The following is a 15,102-nucleotide window of genomic DNA, read 5'->3' as shown; positions in this document are numbered from 1 at the left end:
CTGACTGTGATGTCATGGTCTGAAGTTTTGGGGATGCAGTAGAGTTTCATGGCAAGGATTCTTGGAAATTTCTTGGAATTGAATGTCATGGGTTTTGGGGGCATGGGGTGGAGTGTCATGGCATAAGATTCAAGGAATGTCATGCAAAACATTACATTAGCATTGACAAGACATGTCATTGGAACGAAAGAATTATATTAGCCTCAACAAAACATTGTAACAACACTGACGCATATTACATGAATATGAGAGTAATACTATTACTGCATTTGTTCAACATTAGTCCTACAAAAACACTGGACCTCAATTACATTGCATATGTAGGACTGGACAAACGCACAAAAGGGAATGCAGAAAGCAGCTCTTTCATTTACACTCTCCCGTGTATCAAAAAGCACCACTCTGCCCCGTGTGAGGCTCGAACTCACGACCTTCAGATTATGAGACTGACGCGCTGCCTAACTGCGCCAACGAGGCATGTGCTGTGGCTAGGGTGAGCGGTGCAGCACTAGCTTCCAGATCATCTGCCATTCGGTGCAGCTCCAAAAGTACTGCTCACCCTCAGCCATCACGTCAGGATGGCCGAGCGGTCTAAGGCGCTGCGTTCAGGTCGCAGTCTCCCCTGGAGGCGTGGGTTCGAATCCCACTTCTGACAAACCTAACCTTTGGCTGCGGGCTCAAGCTAGAGTCTTTAACCCTCTGGCAAGTTTACCCAGAAATGCATTCATGTTGACAAAGCACTGCATTTCAGTTCATGCTAGAGTTAACCAAACATTACAGTAACACTGACCTGCATTACATGGACTTTAAAGTAACACTTTAGTGCGATGTATGGGATTCGGTGGCATTTTCGTGCAGTTTTCTTGGAATTTCAAGTCGTGACATTTCATGAAATTGGACATGTTTATAGAATGGGATCCAACAGAATTTCAAAGAATACCACGTTCTGATGTTTACCGGAAGAAGAACTTGTTTATGAAAGGCTGTTCATGTCTTCTTTTTTTTTCTTTTTAGGGGGAGTATGCGATGTGATTCTTGGAGTCTGACTGTGATGTCATGGTCTGAAGTTTTGGGGATGCAGTAGAGCTTCATGGCAAGGATTCTTGGAAATTTCTTGGAATTGAATGTCATGGGTTTTGGGGGCATGGGGTGGAGTGTCATGGCATAAGATTCAAGGAATGTCATGCAAAACATTGCATTAGCATTGACAAGACATGTCATTGGAACGAAAGAATTATATTAGCCTCACCAAAACATTGTAACAACACTGACGCATATTACATGAATATGAGAGTAATACTATTACTGCATTTGTTCAACATTAGTCCTACAAAAACACTGGACCTCAATTACATTGCATATGAAGGACTGGACAAACGCACAAAAGGGAATGCAGAAAGCAGCTCTTTCATTTACACTCTCCCGTGTATCAAAAAGCACCACTCTGCCCCGTGTGAGGCTCGAACTCACGACCTTCAGATTATGAGACTGACGCGCTGCCTAACTGCGCCAACGAGGCATGTGCTGTGGCTAGGGTGAGCGGTGCAGCACTAGCTTCCAGATCATCTGCCATTCGGTGCAGCTCCAAAAGTACTGCTCACCCTCGGCCATCACGTCAGGATGGCTGAGCGGTCTGAGGCGCTGCGTTCAGGTCGCAGTCTCCCCTGGAGGCGTGGGTTCGAATCCCACTTCTGACAAACCTAACCTTTGGCTGCGGGCTCAAGCTAGAGTCTTTAACCCTCTGGCAAGTTTACCCAGAAATGCATTCATGTTGACAAAGCACTGCATTTCAGTTCATGCTAGAGTTAACCAAACATTACAGTAACACTGACCTGCATTACATGGACTTTAAAGTAACACTTTAGTGCGATGTATGGGATTCGGTTCCATTTTCGTGCAGTTTTCTTGGAATTTCAAGTCGTGACATTTCATGAAATTGGACATGTTTATAGAATGGGATCCAACAGAATTTCAAAGAATACCACGTTCTGATGTTTACCGGAAGAAGAACTTGTTTATGAAAGGCTGTTCATGTCTTCTTTTTTTTTCTTTTTAGGGGGAGTATGCCATGTGATTCTTGGAGTCTGACTGTGATGTCATGGTCTGAAGTTTTGGGGATGCAGTAGAGTTTCATGGCAAGGATTCTTGGAAATTTCTTGGAATTAAATGTCATGGGTTTTGGGGGCATGGGGTGGAGTGTCATGGCATAAGATTCAAGGAATGTCATGCAAAACATTACATTAGCATTGACAAGACATGTCATTGGAACGAAAGAATTATATTAGCCTCAACAAAACATTGTAACAACACTGACGCATATTACATGAATATGAGAGTAATACTATTACTGCATTTGTTCAACATTAGTCCTACAAAAACACTGGACCTCAATTACATTGCATATGTAGGACTGGACAAACGCACAAAAGGGAATGCAGAAAGCAGCTCTTTCATTTACACTCTCCCGTGTATCAAAAAGCACCACTCTGCCCCGTGTGAGGCTCGAACTCACAACCTTCAGATTATGAGACTGACGCGCTGCCTAACTGCGCCAACGAGGCATGTGCTGTGGCTAGGGTGAGCGGTGCAGCACTAGCTTCCAGATCATCTGCCATTCGGTGCAGCTGCAAAAGTACTGCTCACCCTCAGCCATCACGTCAGGATGGCCGAGCGGTCTAAGGCGCTGCGTTCAGGTCGCAGTCTCCCCTGGAGGCGTGGGTTCGAATCCCACTTCTGACAAACCTAACCTTTGGCTGCGGGCTCAAGCTAGAGTCTTTAACCCTCTGGCAAGTTTACCCAGAAATGCATTCATGTTGACAAAGCACTGCATTTCAGTTCATGCTAGAGTTAACCAAACATTACAGTAACACTGACCTGCATTACATGGACTTTAAAGTAACACTTTTGTGCGATGTATGGGATTCGGTGGCATTTTCGTGCAGTTTTCTTGGAATTTCAAGTCGTGACATTTCATGAAATTGGACATGTTTATAGAATGGGATCCAACAGAATTTCAAAGAATACCACGTTCTGATGTTTACCGGAAGAAGAACTTGTTTATGAAAGGCTGTTCATGTCTTCTTTTTTTTTCTTTTTAGGGGGAGTATGTGATGTGATTCTTGGAGTTTGACTGTGATGTCATGGTCTGAAGTTTTGGGGATGCAGTAGAGTTTCATGGCAAGGATTCTTGGAAATTTCTTGGAATTGAATGTCATGGGTTTTGGGGGCATGGGGTGGAGTGTCATGGCATAAGATTCAAGGAATGTCATGCAAAACATTACATTAGCATTGACAAGACATGTCATTGGAACGAAAGAATTATATTAGCCTCAACAAAACATTGTAACAACACTGACGCATATTACATGAATATGAGAGTAATACTATTACTGCATTTGTTCAACATTAGTCCTACAAAAACACTGGACCTCAATTACATTGCATATGTAGGACTGGACAAACGCACAAAAGGGAATGCAGAAAGCAGATCTTTCATTTACACTCTCCCGTGTATCAAAAAGCACCACTCTGCCCCGTGTGAGGCTCGAACTCACGACCTTCAGATTATGAGACTGACGCGCTGCCTAACTGCGCCAACGAGGCATGTGCTGTGGCTAGGGTGAGCGGTGCAGCACTAGCTTCCAGATCATCTGCCATTCGGTGCAGCTCCAAAAGTACTGCTCACCCTCAGTCATGACGTCAGGATGGCCGAGCGGTCTAAGGCGCTGCGTTCAGGTCGCAGTCTCCCCTGGAGGCGTGGGTTCGAATCCCACTTCTGACAAACCTAACCTTTGGCTGCGGGCTCAAGCTAGAGTCTTTAACCCTCTGGCAAGTTTACCCAGAAATGCATTCATGTTGACAAAGCACTGCATTTCAGTTCATGCTAGAGTTAACCAAACATTACAGTAACACTGACCTGCATTACATGGACTTTAAAGTAACACTTTAGTGCGATGTATGGGATTCGGTGGCATTTTCGTGCAGTTTTCTTGGAATTTCAAGTCGTGACATTTCATGAAATTGGACATGTTTATAGAATGGGATCCAACAGAATTTCAAAGAATACCACGTTCTGATGTTTACCGGAAGAAGAACTTGTTTATGAAAGGCTGTTCATGTCTTCTTTTTTTTTCTTTTTAGGGGGAGTATGCGATGTGATTCTTGGAGTCTGACTGTGATGTCATGGTCTGAAGTTTTGGGGATGCAGTAGAGTTTCATGGCAAGGATTCTTGGAAATTTCTTGGAATTGAATGTCATGGGTTTTGGGGGCATGGGGTGGAGTGTCATGGCATAAGATTCAAGGAATGTCATGCAAAACATTACATTAGCATTGACAAGACATGTCATTGGAACGAAAGAATTATATTAGCCTCAACAAAACATTGTAACAACACTGACGCATATTACATGAATATGAGAGTAATACTATTACTGCATTTGTTCAACATTAGTCCTACAAAAACACTGGACCTCAATTACATTGCATATGTAGGACTGGACAAACGCACAAAAGGGAATGCAGAAAGCAGCTCTTTCATTTACACTCTCCCGTGTATCAAAAAGCACCACTCTGCCCCGTGTGAGGCTCGAACTCACGACCTTCAGATTATGAGACTGACGCGCTGCCTAACTGCGCCAACGAGGCATGTGCTGTGGCTAGGGTGAGCGGTGCAGCACTAGCTTCCAGATCATCTGCCATTCGGTGCAGCTGCAAAAGTACTGCTCACCCTCAGCCATCACGTCAGGATGGCCGAGCGGTCTAAGGCGCTGCGTTCAGGTCGCAGTCTCCCCTGGAGGCGTGGGTTAGAATCCCACTTCTGACAAACCTAACCTTTGGCTGCGGGCTCAAGCTAGAGTCTTTAACCCTCTGGCAAGTTTACCCAGAAATGCATTCATGTTGACAAAGCACTGCATTTCAGTTCATGCTAGAGTTAACCAAACATTACAGTAACACTGACCTGCATTACATGGACTTTAAAGTAACACTTTAGTGCAATGTATGGGATTCGGTGGCATTTTCGTGCAGTTTCTTGGAATTTCAAGTCGTGACATTTCATGAAATTGGACATGTTTATAGAATGGGATCCAACAGAATTTCAAAGAATACCACGTTCTGATGTTTACCGGAAGAAGAACTTGTTTATGAAAGGCTGTTCATGTCTTCTTTTTTTTTCTTTTTAGGGGGAGTATGCGATGTGATTCTTGGAGTCTGACTGTGATGTCATGGTCTGAAGTTTTGGGGATGCAGTAGAGTTTCATGGCAAGGATTCTTGGAAATTTCTTGGAATTGAATGTCATGGGTTTTGGGGGCATGGGGTGGAGTGTCATGGCATAAGATTCAAGGAATGTCATGCAAAACATTGCATTAGCATTGACAAGACATGTCATTGGAACGAAAGAATTATATTAGCCTCACCAAAACATTGTAACAACACTGACGCATATTACATGAATATGAGAGTAATACTATTACTGCATTTGTTCAACATTAGTCCTACAAAAACACTGGACCTCAATTACATTGCATATGTAGGACTGGACAAACGCACAAAAGGGAATGCAGAAAGCAGATCTTTCATTTACACTCTCCCGTGTATCAAAAAGCACCACTCTGCCCCGTGTGAGGCTCGAACTCACGACCTTCAGATTATGAGACTGACGCGCTGCCTAACTGCGCCAACGAGGCATGTGCTGTGGCTAGGGTGAGCGGTGCAGCACTAGCTTCCAGATCATCTGCCATTCGGTGCAGCTCCAAAAGTACTGCTCACCCTCAGCCATCACGTCAGGATGGCCGAGCGGTCTAAGGCGCTGCGTTCAGGTCGCAGTCTCCCCTGGAGGCGTGGGTTCGAATCCCACTTCTGACAAACCTAACCTTTGGCTGCGGGCTCAAGCTAGAGTCTTTAACCCTCTGGCAAGTTTACCCAGAAATGCATTCATGTTGACAAAGCACTGCATTTCAGTTCATGCTAGAGTTAACCAAACATTACAGTAACACTGACCTGCATTACATGGACTTTAAAGTAACACTTTAGTGCGATGTATGGGATTCGGTGGCATTTTCGTGCAGTTTTCTTGGAATTTCAAGTCGTGACATTTCATGAAATTGGACATGTTTATAGAATGGGATCCAACAGAATTTCAAAGAATATCACGTTCTGATGTTTACCGGAAGAAGAACTTGTTTATGAAAGGCTGTTCATGTCTTCTTTTTTTTTCTTTTTAGGGGGAGTATGCGATGTGATTCTTGGAGTCTGACTGTGATGTCATGGTCTGAAGTTTTGGGGATGCAGTAGAGTTTCATGGCAAGGATTCTTGGAAATTTCTTGGAATTGAATGTCATGGGTTTTGGGGGCATGGGGTGGAGTGTCATGGCATAAGATTCAAGGAATGTCATGCAAAACATTGCATTAGCATTGACAAGACATGTCATTGGAACGAAAGAATTATATTAGCCTCAACAAAACATTGTAACAACACTGACGCATATTACATGAATATGAGAGTAATACTATTACTGCATTTGTTCAACATTAGTCCTACAAAAACACTGGACCTCAATTACATTGCATATGAAGGACTGGACAAACGCACAAAAGGGAATGCAGAAAGCAGCTCTTTCATTTACACTCTCCCGTGTATCAAAAAGCACCACTCTGCCCCGTGTGAGGCTCGAACTCACGACCTTCAGATTATGAGACTGACGCGCTGCCTAACTGCGCCAACGAGACATGTGCTGTGGCTAGGGTGAGCGGTGCAGCACTAGCTTCCAGATCATCTGCCATTCGGTGCAGCTGCAAAAGTACTGCTCACCCTCAGCCATCACGTCAGGATGGCCGAGCGGTCTAAGGCGCTGCGTTCAGGTCGCAGTCTCCCCTGGAGGCGTGGGTTCGTATCCCACTTCTGACAAACCTAACCTTTGGCTGCGGGCTCAAGCTAGAGTCTTTAACCCTCTGGCAAGTTTACCCAGAAATGCATTCATGTTGACAAAGCACTGCATTTCAGTTCATGCTAGAGTTAACCAAACATTACAGTAACACTGACCTGCATTACATGGACTTTAAAGTAACACTTTAGTGCAATGTATGGGATTCGGTGGCATTTTCGTGCAGTTTTCTTGGAATTTCAAGTCGTGACATTTCATGAAATTGGACATGTTTATAGAATGGGATCCAACAGAATTTCAAAGAATACCACGTTCTGATGTTTACCGGAAGAAGAACTTGTTTATGAAAGGCTGTTCATGTCTTCTTTTTTTTTCTTTTTAGGGGGAGTATGCGATGTGATTCTTGGAGTCTGACTGTGATGTCATGGTCTGAAGTTTTGGGGATGCAGTAGAGTTTCATGGCAAGGATTCTTGGAAATTTCTTGGAATTGAATGTCATGGGTTTTGGGGGCATGGGGTGGAGTGTCATGGCATAAGATTCAAGGAATGTCATGCAAAACATTACATTAGCATTGACAAGACATGTCATTGGAACGAAAGAATTATATTAGCCTCAACAAAACATTGTAACAACACTGACGCATATTACATGAATATGAGAGTAATACTATTACTGCATTTGTTCAACATTAGTCCTACAAAAACACTGGACCTCAATTACATTGCATATGTAGGACTGGACAAACGCACAAAAGGGAATGCAGAAAGCAGCTCTTTCATTTACACTCTCCCGTGTATCAAAAAGCACCACTCTGCCCCGTGTGAGGCTCGAACTCACGACCTTCAGATTATGAGACTGACGCGCTGCCTAACTGCGCCAACGAGGCATGTGCTGTGGCTAGGGTGAGCGGTGCAGCACTAGCTTCCAGATCATCTGCCATTCGGTGCAGCTGCAAAAGTACTGCTCACCCTCAGCCATCACGTCAGGATGGCCGAGCGGTCTAAGGCGCTGCGTTCAGGTCGCAGTCTCCCCTGGAGGCGTGGGTTAGAATCCCACTTCTGACAAACCTAACCTTTGGCTGCGGGCTCAAGCTAGAGTCTTTAACCCTCTGGCAAGTTTACCCAGAAATGCATTCATGTTGACAAAGCACTGCATTTCAGTTCATGCTAGAGTTAACCAAACATTACAGTAACACTGACCTGCATTACATGGACTTTAAAGTAACACTTTAGTGCAATGTATGGGATTCGGTGGCATTTTCGTGCAGTTTCTTGGAATTTCAAGTCGTGACATTTCATGAAATTGGACATGTTTATAGAATGGGATCCAACAGAATTTCAAAGAATACCACGTTCTGATGTTTACCGGAAGAAGAACTTGTTTATGAAAGGCTGTTCATGTCTTCTTTTTTTTTCTTTTTAGGGGGAGTATGCGATGTGATTCTTGGAGTCTGACTGTGATGTCATGGTCTGAAGTTTTGGGGATGCAGTAGAGTTTCATGGCAAGGATTCTTGGAAATTTCTTGGAATTGAATGTCATGGGTTTTGGGGGCATGGGGTGGAGTGTCATGGCATAAGATTCAAGGAATGTCATGCAAAACATTGCATTAGCATTGACAAGACATGTCATTGGAACGAAAGAATTATATTAGCCTCACCAAAACATTGTAACAACACTGACGCATATTACATGAATATGAGAGTAATACTATTACTGCATTTGTTCAACATTAGTCCTACAAAAACACTGGACCTCAATTACATTGCATATGTAGGACTGGACAAACGCACAAAAGGGAATGCAGAAAGCAGATCTTTCATTTACACTCTCCCGTGTATCAAAAAGCACCACTCTGCCCCGTGTGAGGCTCGAACTCACGACCTTCAGATTATGAGACTGACGCGCTGCCTAACTGCGCCAACGAGGCATGTGCTGTGGCTAGGGTGAGCGGTGCAGCACTAGCTTCCAGATCATCTGCCATTCGGTGCAGCTCCAAAAGTACTGCTCACCCTCAGCCATCACGTCAGGATGGCCGAGCGGTCTAAGGCGCTGCGTTCAGGTCGCAGTCTCCCCTGGAGGCGTGGGTTCGAATCCCACTTCTGACAAACCTAACCTTTGGCTGCGGGCTCAAGCTAGAGTCTTTAACCCTCTGGCAAGTTTACCCAGAAATGCATTCATGTTGACAAAGCACTGCATTTCAGTTCATGCTAGAGTTAACCAAACATTACAGTAACACTGACCTGCATTACATGGACTTTAAAGTAACACTTTAGTGCGATGTATGGGATTCGGTGGCATTTTCGTGCAGTTTTCTTGGAATTTCAAGTCGTGACATTTCATGAAATTGGACATGTTTATAGAATGGGATCCAACAGAATTTCAAAGAATATCACGTTCTGATGTTTACCGGAAGAAGAACTTGTTTATGAAAGGCTGTTCATGTCTTCTTTTTTTTTCTTTTTAGGGGGAGTATGCGATGTGATTCTTGGAGTCTGACTGTGATGTCATGGTCTGAAGTTTTGGGGATGCAGTAGAGTTTCATGGCAAGGATTCTTGGAAATTTCTTGGAATTGAATGTCATGGGTTTTGGGGGCATGGGGTGGAGTGTCATGGCATAAGATTCAAGGAATGTCATGCAAAACATTGCATTAGCATTGACAAGACATGTCATTGGAACGAAAGAATTATATTAGCCTCAACAAAACATTGTAACAACACTGACGCATATTACATGAATATGAGAGTAATACTATTACTGCATTTGTTCAACATTAGTCCTACAAAAACACTGGACCTCAATTACATTGCATATGAAGGACTGGACAAACGCACAAAAGGGAATGCAGAAAGCAGCTCTTTCATTTACACTCTCCCGTGTATCAAAAAGCACCACTCTGCCCCGTGTGAGGCTCGAACTCACGACCTTCAGATTATGAGACTGACGCGCTGCCTAACTGCGCCAACGAGACATGTGCTGTGGCTAGGGTGAGCGGTGCAGCACTAGCTTCCAGATCATCTGCCATTCGGTGCAGCTGCAAAAGTACTGCTCACCCTCAGCCATCACGTCAGGATGGCCGAGCGGTCTAAGGCGCTGCGTTCAGGTCGCAGTCTCCCCTGGAGGCGTGGGTTCGTATCCCACTTCTGACAAACCTAACCTTTGGCTGCGGGCTCAAGCTAGAGTCTTTAACCCTCTGGCAAGTTTACCCAGAAATGCATTCATGTTGACAAAGCACTGCATTTCAGTTCATGCTAGAGTTAACCAAACATTACAGTAACACTGACCTGCATTACATGGACTTTAAAGTAACACTTTAGTGCAATGTATGGGATTCGGTGGCATTTTCGTGCAGTTTTCTTGGAATTTCAAGTCGTGACATTTCATGAAATTGGACATGTTTATAGAATGGGATCCAACAGAATTTCAAAGAATACCACGTTCTGATGTTTACCGGAAGAAGAACTTGTTTATGAAAGGCTGTTCATGTCTTCTTTTTTTTTCTTTTTAGGGGGAGTATGCGATGTGATTCTTGGAGTCTGACTGTGATGTCATGGTCTGAAGTTTTGGGGATGCAGTAGAGTTTCATGGCAAGGATTCTTGGAAATTTCTTGGAATTGAATGTCATGGGTTTTGGGGGCATGGGGTGGAGTGTCATGGCATAAGATTCAAGGAATGTCATGCAAAACATTACATTAGCATTGACAAGACATGTCATTGGAACGAAAGAATTATATTAGCCTCAACAAAACATTGTAACAACACTGACGCATATTACATGAATATGAGAGTAATACTATTACTGCATTTGTTCAACATTAGTCCTACAAAAACACTGGACCTCAATTACATTGCATATGTAGGACTGGACAAACGCACAAAAGGGAATGCAGAAAGCAGATCTTTCATTTACACTCTCCCGTGTCTCAAAAAGCACCACTCTGCCCCGTGTGAGGCTCGAACTCACGACCTTCAGATTATGAGACTGACGCGCTGCCTAACTGCGCCAACGAGGCATGTGCTGTGGCTAGGGTGAGCGGTGCAGCACTAGCTTCCAGATCATCTGCCATTCGGTGCAGCTGCAAAAGTACTGCTCACCCTCAGCCATCACGTCAGGATGGCCGAGCGGTCTAAGGCGCTGCGTTCAGGTCGCAGTCTCCCCTGGAGGCGTGGGTTCGAATCCCACTTCTGACAAACCTAACCTTTGGCTGCGGGCTCAAGCTAGAGTCTTTAACCCTCTGGCAAGTTTACCCAGAAATGCATTCATGTTGACAAAGCACTGCATTTCAGTTCATGCTAGAGTTAACCAAACATTACAGTAACACTGACCTGCATTACATGGACTTTAAAGTAACACTTTAGTGCGATGTATGGGATTCGGTGGCATTTTCGTGCAGTTTTCTTGGAATTTCAAGTCGTGACATTTCATGAAATTGGACATGTTTATAGAATGGGATCCAACAGAATTTCAAAGAATACCACGTTCTGATGTTTACCGGAAGAAGAACTTGTTTATGAAAGGCTGTTCATGTCTTCTTTTTTTTTCTTTTTAGGGGGAGTATGCGATGTGATTCTTGGAGTCTGACTGTGATGTCATGGTCTGAAGTTTTGGGGATGCAGTAGAGTTTCATGGCAAGGATTCTTGGAAATTTCTTGGAATTGAATGTCATGGGTTTTGGGGGCATGGGGTGGAGTGTCATGGCATAAGATTCAAGGAATGTCATGCAAAACATTACATTAGCATTGACAAGACATGTCATTGGAACGAAAGAATTATATTAGCCTCAACAAAACATTGTAACAACACTGACGCATATTACATGAATATGAGAGTAATACTATTACTGCATTTGTTCAACATTAGTCCTACAAAAACACTGGACCTCAATTACATTGCATATGAAGGACTGGACAAACGCACAAAAGGGAATGCAGAAAGCAGATCTTTCATTTACACTCTCCCGTGTATCAAAAAGCACCACTCTGCCCCGTGTGAGGCTCGAACTCACGACCTTCAGATTATGAGACTGACGCGCTGCCTAACTGCGCCAACGAGGCATGTGCTGTGGCTAGGGTGAGCGGTGCAGCACTAGCTTCCAGATCATCTGCCATTCGGTGCAGCTCCAAAAGTACTGCTCACCCTCAGCCATCATGTCAGGATGGCCGAGCGGTCTAAGGCGCTGCGTTCAGGTCGCAGTCTCCCCTGGAGGCGTGGGTTCGAATCCCACTTCTGACAAACCTAACCTTTGGCTGCGGGCTCAAGCTAGAGTCTTTAACCCTCTGGCAAGTTTACCCAGAAATGCATTCATGTTGACAAAGCACTGCATTTCAGTTCATGCTAGAGTTAACCAAACATTACAGTAACACTGACCTGCATTACATGGACTTTAAAGTAACACTTTAGTGCGATGTATGGGATTCGGTGGCATTTTCGTGCAGTTTCTTGGAATTTCAAGTCGTGACATTTCATGAAATTGGACATGTTTATAGAATGGGATCCAACAGAATTTCAAAGAATACCACGTTCTGATGTTTACCGGAAGAAGAACTTGTTTATGAAAGGCTGTTCATGTCTTCTTTTTTTTTCTTTTTAGGGGGAGTATGCGATGTGATTCTTGGAGTCTGACTGTGATGTCATGGTCTGAAGTTTTGGGGATGCAGTAGAGTTTCATGGCAAGGATTCTTGGAAATTTCTTGGAATTGAATGTCATGGGTTTTGGGGGCATGGGGTGGAGTGTCATGGCATAAGATTCAAGGAATGTCATGCAAAACATTACATTAGCATTGACAAGACATGTCATTGGAACGAAAGAATTATATTAGCCTCAACAAAACATTGTAACAACACTGACGCATATTACATGAATATGAGAGTAATACTATTACTGCATTTGTTCAACATTAGTCCTACAAAAACACTGGACCTCAATTACATTGCATATGAAGGACTGGACAAACGCACAAAAGGGAATGCAGAAAGCAGCTCTTTCATTTACACTCTCCCGTGTATCAAAAAGCACCACTCTGCCCCGTGTGAGGCTCGAACTCACGACCTTCAGATTATGAGACTGACGCGCTGCCTAACTGCGCCAACGAGGCATGTGCTGTGGCTAGGGTGAGCGGTGCAGCACTAGCTTCCAGATCATCTGCCATTCGGTGCAGCTGCAAAAGTACTGCTCACCCTCAGCCATCACGTCAGGATGGCCGAGCGGTCTAAGGCGCCGCGTTCAGGTCGCAGTCTCCCCTGGAGGCGTGGGTTCGAATCCCACTTCTGACAAACCTAACCTTTGGCTGCGGGCTCAAGCTAGAGTCTTTAACCCTCTGGCAAGTTTACCCAGAAATGCATTCATGTTGACAAAGCACTGCATTTCAGTTCATGCTAGAGTTAACCAAACATTACAGTAACACTGACCTGCATTACATGGACTTTAAAGTAACACTTTAGTGCAATGTATGGGATTCGGTGGCATTTTCGTGCAGTTTCTTGGAATTTCAAGTCGTGACATTTCATGAAATTGGACATGTTTATAGAATGGGATCCAACAGAATTTCAAAGAATACCACGTTCTGATGTTTACCGGAAGAAGAACTTGTTTATGAAAGGCTGTTCATGTCTTCTTTTTTTTTCTTTTTAGGGGGAGTATGCGATGTGATTCTTGGAGTCTGACTGTGATGTCATGGTCTGAAGTTTTGGGGATGCAGTAGAGTTTCATGGCAAGGATTCTTGGAAATTTCTTGGAATTGAATGTCATGGGTTTTGGGGGCATGGGGTGGAGTGTCATGGCATAAGATTCAAGGAATGTCATGCAAAACATTACATTAGCATTGACAAGACATGTCATTGGAACGAAAGAATTATATTAGCCTCAACAAAACATTGTAACAACACTGACGCATATTACATGAATATGAGAGTAATACTATTACTGCATTTGTTCAACATTAGTCCTACAAAAACACTGGACCTCAATTACATTGCATATGTAGGACTGGACAAACGCACAAAAGGGAATGCAGAAAGCAGATCTTTCATTTACACTCTCCCGTGTATCATAAAGCACCACTCTACCCCATGTGAGGCTCGAACTCACGACCTTCAGATTATGAGACTGACGCGCTGCCTAACTGCGCCAACGAGGCATGTGCTGTGGCTAGGGTGAGCGGTGCAGCACTAGCTTCCAGATCATCTGCCATTCGGTGCAGCTCCAAAAGTACTGCTCACCCTCAGCCATCACGTCAGGATGGCCGAGCGGTCTAAGGCGCTGCGTTCAGGTCGCAGTCTCCCCTGGAGGCGTGGGTTCGAATCCCACTTCTGACAAACCTAACCTTTGGCTGCGGGCTCAAGCTAGAGTCTTTAACCCTCTGGCAAGTTTACCCAGAAATGCATTCATGTTGACAAAGCACTGCATTTCAGTTCATGCTAGAGTTAACCAAACATTACAGTAACACTGACCTGCATTACATGGACTTTAAAGTAACACTTTAGTGCGATGTATGGGATTCGGTGGCATTTTCGTGCAGTTTTCTTGGAATTTCAAGTCGTGACATTTCATGAAATTGGACATGTTTATAGAATGGGATCCAACAGAATTTCAAAGAATACCACGTTCTGATGTTTACCGGAAGAAGAACTTGTTTATGAAAGGCTGTTCATGTCTTCTTTTTTTTTCTTTTTAGGGGGAGTATGCGATGTGATTCTTGGAGTCTGACTGTGATGTCATGGTCTGAAGTTTTGGGGATGCAGTAGAGTTTCATGGCAAGGATTCTTGGAAATTTCTTGGAATTGAATGTCATGGGTTTTGGGGGCATGGGGTGGAGTGTCATGGCATAAGATTCAAGGAATGTCATGCAAAACATTACATTAGCATTGACAAGACATGTCATTGGAACGAAAGAATTATATTAGCCTCAACAAAACATTGTAACAACACTGACGCATATTACATGAATATGAGAGTAATACTATTACTGCATTTGTTCAACATTAGTCCTACAAAAACACTGGACCTCAATTACATTGCATATGAAGGACTGGACAAACGCACAAAAGGGAATGCAGAAAGCAGATCTTTCATTTACACTCTCCCGTGTATCAAAAAGCACCACTCTGCCCCGTGTGAGGCTCGAACTCACGACCTTCAGATTATGAGACTGACGCGCTGCCTAACTGCGCCAACGAGGCATGTGCTGTGGCTAGGGTGAGCGGTGCAGCACTAGCTTCCA

The 15,102-nt window shown here is 43.9% G+C and overlaps 19 non-coding genes across 19 annotated transcripts; 8 read left to right on the top strand and 11 right to left on the bottom strand.

The window, feature by feature from the left end:
- Positions 1 to 403: 403 nt before the first annotated feature.
- trnam-cau (transfer RNA methionine (anticodon CAU)) lies at positions 404 to 477 on the bottom strand. Its single transcript has one exon. It is a non-coding gene; the product is annotated as a tRNA-Met (tRNA).
- A 95-nt stretch (positions 478 to 572) lies between these two features.
- trnal-cag (transfer RNA leucine (anticodon CAG)) lies at positions 573 to 655 on the top strand. The gene has a single exon. It is a non-coding gene; the product is annotated as a tRNA-Leu (tRNA).
- Positions 656 to 1,445: 790 nt separating this feature from the next.
- Positions 1,446 to 1,519, bottom strand: trnam-cau (transfer RNA methionine (anticodon CAU)). The gene has a single exon. It is a non-coding gene; the product is annotated as a tRNA-Met (tRNA).
- A 1,137-nt stretch (positions 1,520 to 2,656) lies between these two features.
- Positions 2,657 to 2,739, top strand: trnal-cag (transfer RNA leucine (anticodon CAG)). Its single transcript has one exon. It is a non-coding gene; the product is annotated as a tRNA-Leu (tRNA).
- A 790-nt stretch (positions 2,740 to 3,529) lies between these two features.
- On the bottom strand, positions 3,530 to 3,603 carry trnam-cau (transfer RNA methionine (anticodon CAU)). The gene has a single exon. It is a non-coding gene; the product is annotated as a tRNA-Met (tRNA).
- A 95-nt stretch (positions 3,604 to 3,698) lies between these two features.
- Positions 3,699 to 3,781, top strand: trnal-cag (transfer RNA leucine (anticodon CAG)). The gene has a single exon. It is a non-coding gene; the product is annotated as a tRNA-Leu (tRNA).
- Positions 3,782 to 4,571: 790 nt separating this feature from the next.
- On the bottom strand, positions 4,572 to 4,645 carry trnam-cau (transfer RNA methionine (anticodon CAU)). The gene has a single exon. It is a non-coding gene; the product is annotated as a tRNA-Met (tRNA).
- Positions 4,646 to 5,612: 967 nt separating this feature from the next.
- trnam-cau (transfer RNA methionine (anticodon CAU)) lies at positions 5,613 to 5,686 on the bottom strand. Its single transcript has one exon. It is a non-coding gene; the product is annotated as a tRNA-Met (tRNA).
- Positions 5,687 to 5,781: 95 nt separating this feature from the next.
- trnal-cag (transfer RNA leucine (anticodon CAG)) lies at positions 5,782 to 5,864 on the top strand. Its single transcript has one exon. It is a non-coding gene; the product is annotated as a tRNA-Leu (tRNA).
- Positions 5,865 to 7,696: 1,832 nt separating this feature from the next.
- On the bottom strand, positions 7,697 to 7,770 carry trnam-cau (transfer RNA methionine (anticodon CAU)). Its single transcript has one exon. It is a non-coding gene; the product is annotated as a tRNA-Met (tRNA).
- A 967-nt stretch (positions 7,771 to 8,737) lies between these two features.
- trnam-cau (transfer RNA methionine (anticodon CAU)) lies at positions 8,738 to 8,811 on the bottom strand. Its single transcript has one exon. It is a non-coding gene; the product is annotated as a tRNA-Met (tRNA).
- Positions 8,812 to 8,906: 95 nt separating this feature from the next.
- Positions 8,907 to 8,989, top strand: trnal-cag (transfer RNA leucine (anticodon CAG)). Its single transcript has one exon. It is a non-coding gene; the product is annotated as a tRNA-Leu (tRNA).
- Positions 8,990 to 10,821: 1,832 nt separating this feature from the next.
- trnam-cau (transfer RNA methionine (anticodon CAU)) lies at positions 10,822 to 10,895 on the bottom strand. Its single transcript has one exon. It is a non-coding gene; the product is annotated as a tRNA-Met (tRNA).
- A 95-nt stretch (positions 10,896 to 10,990) lies between these two features.
- trnal-cag (transfer RNA leucine (anticodon CAG)) lies at positions 10,991 to 11,073 on the top strand. The gene has a single exon. It is a non-coding gene; the product is annotated as a tRNA-Leu (tRNA).
- A 790-nt stretch (positions 11,074 to 11,863) lies between these two features.
- On the bottom strand, positions 11,864 to 11,937 carry trnam-cau (transfer RNA methionine (anticodon CAU)). The gene has a single exon. It is a non-coding gene; the product is annotated as a tRNA-Met (tRNA).
- Positions 11,938 to 12,032: 95 nt separating this feature from the next.
- On the top strand, positions 12,033 to 12,115 carry trnal-cag (transfer RNA leucine (anticodon CAG)). Its single transcript has one exon. It is a non-coding gene; the product is annotated as a tRNA-Leu (tRNA).
- Positions 12,116 to 12,904: 789 nt separating this feature from the next.
- On the bottom strand, positions 12,905 to 12,978 carry trnam-cau (transfer RNA methionine (anticodon CAU)). The gene has a single exon. It is a non-coding gene; the product is annotated as a tRNA-Met (tRNA).
- Positions 12,979 to 14,114: 1,136 nt separating this feature from the next.
- Positions 14,115 to 14,197, top strand: trnal-cag (transfer RNA leucine (anticodon CAG)). The gene has a single exon. It is a non-coding gene; the product is annotated as a tRNA-Leu (tRNA).
- Positions 14,198 to 14,987: 790 nt separating this feature from the next.
- On the bottom strand, positions 14,988 to 15,061 carry trnam-cau (transfer RNA methionine (anticodon CAU)). Its single transcript has one exon. It is a non-coding gene; the product is annotated as a tRNA-Met (tRNA).
- Positions 15,062 to 15,102: the final 41 nt, after the last annotated feature.

The sequence above is a fragment of the Rhinichthys klamathensis genome, unplaced genomic scaffold (assembly GCF_029890125.1).
Source record: "Rhinichthys klamathensis goyatoka isolate OS25496 unplaced genomic scaffold, OSU_Roscu_1.1 h1tg000176l_1, whole genome shotgun sequence".
Lineage (NCBI taxonomy): Eukaryota > Metazoa > Chordata > Actinopteri > Cypriniformes > Leuciscidae > Rhinichthys > Rhinichthys klamathensis.
The sequence above is the reverse complement of the archived record's forward strand: the minus strand, read 5'-3'. Positions and strand labels throughout refer to the sequence as shown.